General features: G+C 28.0%; 1 non-coding gene across 1 annotated transcript; it reads left to right on the forward strand.

The window, feature by feature from the left end:
- Positions 1 to 1,884: 1,884 nt before the first annotated feature.
- On the forward strand, positions 1,885 to 1,956 carry Trnad-guc (transfer RNA aspartic acid (anticodon GUC)). Its single transcript has one exon. It is a non-coding gene; the product is annotated as a tRNA-Asp (tRNA).
- The last annotated feature ends 5,555 nt before the right edge of the window (positions 1,957 to 7,511 follow it).

Genomic DNA, 7,511 nt, shown 5'->3' on the forward strand with positions numbered 1-7,511 from the left:
TGTAGTCTCCGTCTTACACACGTGTGTACGCTATCTAAACTAAAATTCGCTTTATAGTTACAGCTTCTTCAATAATTTACTTAGAAGGAATGTGATTAATTCTGTTGAAAGAAGAGATAATAAACTATGCCTCTCCGAAGAGATTTTTCTGTTCGATTTAATATATCAATCAATATTCAAGCTTAAAATGTCAGTTGTTTTATTTTTCCCTTCACGTAAAAAATAAACTAAAACATTTTAAAAAAAAAAACTCATCGAGGAAGCATAGTATAGTAAGCGTAGTAAGTCATGATCTTTCTATTGGAGTTAAACCATGTTTCTACGGTATCTGTGCATTATGATGTGTGCATAGAGCTGAAAATTTTTTTATACTTTTAAAGTACACGCTCGACGTCCTCTTAAGGAGCCTCATAAATGAGAATTTTCTTTGTCAAAAACTACTGTTTTTAAATTCAACGATACGTCTCGACAATTATCATAATTTTCATTCTGAAAAAATATTTGAATTCTCCACAAATCACAATATATACAAGAGATCGACCGAGCCATATTTTTAATTTTTGTAATTATTTAGATTGCAATAAATGTTGATAAAAATTTCAAGCTTAAATATTTAATCAAATAAATATAAATATAAAAATTTTGCGATTACGGGCTGGTTGGGTGGGGAGTGGGTGTGAAATATATACATGTATATACATACATATATATTACTATGCAGGTTACTACAATTAATAATGATCATTTACGACTAATAGATACAACGGCAATGCTGATTATCGAATGTATAAGAAATTGCCTATAAAATGTTCCTTAGAATCTAGTACTATAGAGGGCCCTTAATAAATTTAGATAAAGGTATTTAATTTAAATCTCGTAAGTGCCATTATCGTACAAGAATTAGAGAAATTCCTCAAATATTTCTTTTCGATCTTTACGATTAAAATGTCTATTAAGGTACAAGGCACTCGTGAATTATAATTAAAAAGCAGATACTTAAAACATTCTTTATTAATATAAAAAAAATAGTATAGTATTTCTAAATATATTATAGATACCTAATTTCTGCGTTATTATAAGTATTTTAAAAATAGTTGCAACAATGATAGTATTTTCAGTATTAATATTAATATTTTTATTTATTTTATAATCTAAATTTATTTGTCTCGGCGACTGGGTTAAATAATTTCATAACTGCTCATAGCTCATCATCAATATTAAATATATAATATTATAACGGTATTGAATTGAGTTCTTGGTAAACGGATGTTTTCTGATTACCATTTTTCTTAGGCATACTATAAACAGATAAAATAAAATAATATATTCTACAAAACGATTAAATAATGCAACTAGAATTTGTATACACATTTTTAAATTCTAAAGAGAACGGAGCGTTGAATGTATGTTATAATATGTAATGATTGTAATGCCATTATATTTTAATATATTATTATTTATTTCCTCGGATTACTTGAATCGCGTGCGTTTTATCGTATGCGTTATCGGAACTGATTTGTAATTGAACCGCAACATCAAAAATAAAATAGGTTTAAATATAAAACGCGTTATCGGAGATAAACTAGACCGATTTACGGAACCGATTAAAAAATGTCGGAAAGCGACTTAGCGACCGCACAATGTTGCGGTTGGACCGACACACCGCTTATAATAGTGTGATCCATGCCTAAAATAATAATTAAAAAAGCCAAAAGATCCATTGTGAAGGTCTACTTAGTCTACTTTATACCGAGTGAAAACATAAAATTACAATAGAGTCAATAACTGAGTAAACAATAAAATATATTATATCAATATTATATACTTTAATATTAAAAAATATAACAAATATAAATAACATTAAATTTACCGATATGAATACAGTCCTCGGTAGTATAGTGGTAAGTATCCCCGCCTGTCACGCGGGAGACCGGGGTTCGATTCCCCGCCGGGGAGGAAAAATTTTTGCTTAATAAAAAACTTTTTTTTAATAAAAAATTGATTTGTAATGAAATTGAAGTATATTTTTATTTTAAATTTTTTTAAATATTTAAATTTATTCTGTATTTTTTAATACACTTTTCTTACAATACCTATTACAAATTTTACAAGTTTATCAGATGATATAGACATAATATATACATAAGAAAATATCGTATTTCTCAACAGGTATAATACGTTTTTTACAAAAAATATTAAATATTACAGAAGATTACCTATAGTTTTGATGGGCACTGATAAACTTAACAAAGTAGGTATACCTATCGTATTTTAATTGTCTGGTTGTCGGTTGGTCCTCTTGGGCTTCTGAAAATTTTTATAATAAGTCTTTCTTGGAAATTTTTAAAATGGTTGTTTACACAAGTCGATAGCAGGGAACTAATAAAATTATGTTAAATACAACTTCGTAATAAATTAATAAATACCAAATAGGAAACTTAAAACAAATACTGATATCAACAGGAAAAAAAAGCATTCATATACCTATACCTAGTACCTAATCATCATTCATTATAAATATATAAATTACAAAATCTAATTATCTATTGGATTTTGACAAAATGCTTAAGTTAATTGTAATATCACATCATGAGCGAATATTATTATAAAGCCAATAATCAATAATCTTCCGATACCGGCAATACCATTGATGTCGTTCATCATATTTTTATCTGACGCAGTGATGAAAAACTGATTTAGTAACCTAACCTAATCCCGTATTATATGTAATATTTTATTTCGCATCAAACAATAGGTCTATTTTCAAGAATATATTTTAAAGAATTTTAAGTTTTTTTTTTAATTTTTTTTTTTTGGAAGACGGGTGACTACTGACTACCTATAATGGACAATGTTATGGGCATGCGTAAATTAACTACAGGAGTCTTATTATTTCCGTTTATAATATTGTAGGAAAATATAAATTTTTTTTATAAATGATTGAAATGATATTTTTCTTTTTTTTTTACTCAAAAATTATGTCACGTTGTCGAAAACCAATTTTCAATTCGTCTATACATCACATGCAGGTTAGGTATATATTCCCAATTTGTCGATTCTTTCTATTTGCGATTTTCGGACAAATCTGCTGCCCAATAGGAAATTGTTAAATATACATAAGAACATTAAATATAACTATATAAGTCATTAAAACGATTATATAAGTACATTCTATAGGCATATCCAAATATAATGCTATAATATTTGTCACAGTGGCGTGCGGTAGTATTGGATATTGGAAGCTAGGTAAACGCCCAAAAAAAGACCCGTTACTTATAAAGATAAATTTTAAATTATTTACGTATAAATAAAAAAAAAGTTTTTTTCATAATGTATAGTATTTAATATTTATTTACCTATCTATAAATAAAATCTATTCGCGAATAGATAGACGCGTCTATCTTTTTCTGTAAAGTCGTTGGTAACTTTATAATAAAATCTAAATCTTATTTTGTTGGATATATATACCGACCGTTTTTAAGGAGTTGAATATAGACGATTTTTAAATAATCTGTATAGTACGTGCGTGCGAGGCGTGTATATTTGTGTGTAGTACTGTAGTAGGTAAATGATAATTAGTGTGAGTGACTTCCCTGTACCGCGGCCCATCTATCGTTCCACCACCGATTACCGACGTGCAGAGTGTCACGTATTATTTTTTTTTTTGTCTATCAATACGAGCGCTCTAATGACTATTTAAAACTGAATGTGCCGGTCTATTATCGTTATTACTTATTTCGCTTTTATATATTGGTCATATTAATTATCAATAATTAATATTTATGTATTATTTATTATAATACTAAAAACTCACTAAAGTAATTAATAATAATAAAATGAAATTAATGTAAAAAAACAATAATACAAAATATAAAAATGTATAAAACAATATAAGAATTATTATAATGTGATTAACAAGAAACAAACCGACTATCGAAACTTTGGTATCAAAAAAAGTATTTAAAAGCGGTCGATATACTGTTCAAAGGTGGTGCGTAAAATCGTGGTCATTCCATCCTACCATTACACCCGCACCCGCCAAGCATAAAAATACTATACTAAATACGAGCCAGGTAATCGAAATCCAAAGTGCATCATCTGTCAATATATTGTCCATTGATGTTAATTTATTAATTTTCTTACTTACTACTATAAAATTATAACATAGATATTGAAGTAAAATTAATGAAGGCTGATGAGTATATACTATACACCAACCTATTGTTTCTAAAATAATTGATATAATGAATTAAATAAATTTATTTTCTTCTGTTTTGAGCGGGTATGCGGCGTCTAGCTCGCTTGCCCTGAACGCACGCCACTGATTTTTCAACACGATTCTTCGTTTTTTCGAATCAACTTGAATCGTGTTCCTAAAAATGTAAAACGTATGGAATCGTGCTTTACCGATATGCATATACCTATTACCTAGGGATAATTTTTACCTGCTATATCTCGTGTGATGGGAACTTATATTTGCCTATGTAGGTCTGGATTTCCTTAAAAACCAGGTTAACTAAGGTGCTGTAATGGGCGTGTTAAATCATATTATATCACTGTTATGAAAAACGATTTGTTGTGAAAAACATATACCTATATATTTCATAATAATATGTTTTTTGATATTATGCTATCAAAGTTATCCATTTTATATTTTTTAAATTACAATAGGTCGATGAAAGTATTTTTTAAATAAAATGCTTATAACTATAATCAACACACTCGTCATTAGATGAGAATAATACGAGAATAATCTCGTATAATACTACGTTAACGTTTTTGTGAACCACAGACAACGCCGAAATGAACGGCGTGTGCATGTATACACCTACGGATGTGACCCTGGTATCAAATTTTGCGAATTAGGTCACCCTCCGAAATAAGACCACCTATACATATATATTAGCTGCAGCATAATCTGACAGGGTTTGAAAACGATACAAATCGTCACTCGTTTTATTGAATTATCGACGATGTATGATTAAAGCAGCCAAATTATACTCATATAGTTAGTAAAGTAGTTTTATTTTATTCGATATAGGTAACCAAAATATTAATATGTATTTTATATTTACTTTCAAATATTTGTATTAATTAGTGTTGTAATTTTCATGAATATAAGCATGCAATCTAACTAAGGAGAAAAATAAAACTATATAAATTGGATAATCAAATCTCATAACTAAAGTATATCATTAAAAGTTAACCTTTGGCAATAATAATTATGTTAATCAATAATCAAATAATTATTTTAATATTGAAGTATTTAAAATAAATTCTTTGAAGAATATTTTTATAGCTATCTCTGATAAGAAGGAATGAATAATATTATTATAACATAAATGAGATTGTTTTCTCCTTAACATTTAAACGTTTTTACAGCGGATATCATACTAATATTTTTATAGATCATAAACATTTATACATTCTCAATGTAAATAATAATTGGATACAAATTTAAAATATTATTTACGCAGCGTTTTCGTAATACCTAATTATTATAATTACACTATGTTCAATGCATAAAATCACGTTATCGCAACTTAGATTCAATAACTTACTATATATTATATTTATTTAAAATAATGATAAATTAAAATAGAAAATATATTGTATACAGGGTGTAACTCGTCTATTTGACAAATACAAAAACTCTTTTCCTATTCAACATTTTTAAATTAGTAGAAAATAATGATGAGGCATTGATAAGCTCAAAGTAGTGGCTTTAGTATGAATGACTTCATAAAATATTGACTCTAAAAAGTTATAAATTTTATAATTTACACAAACCAACAAAAAACCACAAATGCAAATATTCATTAAGTAAATTTTGTCATCATAAAATAATATTTCCGTTCAAAAAGTTGGTAATTTTAAATTTGGTAATCGTATTTTTATTATTTTACATATTGTGTGAGTGTGTATATATATATTGATATACGGTTTGCGGGCGGCGGGCAAAGTGTGTAGTACACATACACAGCTAATATTAATTTACTTTGTACACAACAAGCCTTATCGTAATTCGTAATAGACATAATTAAGTGCCCATACTAAACAATATTACTTAGAATATAACTGACTAGAATATATTAATATGGAAAAATGTTTGTATTACGGATAAGAAAATGCGATAAACTAAATATATCAATATGCCCAGTCGTTTCAAACTGGGCATTATTTTACGATGATAATATACCTATTATGTCTCTAAGGACGTAAAATAAAATGACCGACAGCGATTTACTGCAATACACGGGAGTTGAATTTTCTACAAACGACTATACGCTATATACGTTTTTATATAAGAAATTGTATACATCATAAAATCGTGTTCAACGGTGAAGATATTTTTCTCCTTACGAGTATATTCAACAGAATAAACCTACTATTATAGTTTATTTCATATAATATCTAACCGTACCTATATACATAATGTTTCATTATCGGTTTTCTTGCCGGTTAGCGCAGACATTTTTCGTGGTAAACTGGCACGTATATATATCTATCTTTTCGACTCTATTTAATGTCACATGTATAATACGTATTATACCGGATGCAACGCAAACCTTAGTCAAGATTAAGACGTTTTTTTCATTTAATACCTATATTATCATTGAGTAAGCAAAAACTAATATAAAGGTATATATAGGTAATAATAATAGCAACAACAAATCTACAGTAAATGGGCAATAATAGTCGTTAAACCCTAAAGAAGAATAAAAACATATGTATAGCTACTCGTGTTATGCCAATATACCTATAAACTGTACTGTAACATACTGCGTTACACAAAAAACGGAAAAGAACCCAAGTACTATTGTGTCAGAGTACAAATAACAATTTCTCTTAAGGGTCTTCTACAAATTAATGTGTTTGCAGAAGGATCTCTCGTGCGTTTTAGCACGTAGGTATTTGTTGCCTTTTGTGTTCACGGCTCCAACATTCTACCGCCATCGTCATCAATAAATAACGTTTACCGAATATGCATTCCCTGCAAATACAAAATATTCGAATACGTCTTGTCTATATATACATGTATATACATTAATTGTTTCACTAAATTGGTAACATTTACCATTTATTTTTCTGAAAAAAAAAACAGATTGTTTAACATTCGACAATTTTTGAAATCTTTCGTGATTAAACATTATTTCACGATCACAATAGTATAGTATCATTATCTATATAGCAATCCATCTCTGTTAATAATATTGTCTGTTTAAAACTATATTGGTAAATTATTTTAATAGCTAGTTTTTAACGCGTCACCGGTCGTCTAAACACTTATAATAATCGGTGGTTATCAACCGGTGTTTCACGTCATTATAAAGTATTATTATTAAAAATAAGAATTTTTCAGCCCTACATTTTTATTATCAATAAGCAAGACATCACGATGACCTAAAAATAATGTTCTACGTTAAAGAAAAAGTTTCTCGCGTGATATTACAATTATGATGTGTAAAGTGCGTGATGCAGCAGTGTTTACTGTTTAAAAAAAAATGGTT

This window comes from Aphis gossypii, chromosome X (assembly GCF_020184175.1).
Source record: "Aphis gossypii isolate Hap1 chromosome X, ASM2018417v2, whole genome shotgun sequence".
In the NCBI taxonomy this organism is placed as follows: Eukaryota; Metazoa; Arthropoda; class Insecta; order Hemiptera; family Aphididae; genus Aphis; species Aphis gossypii.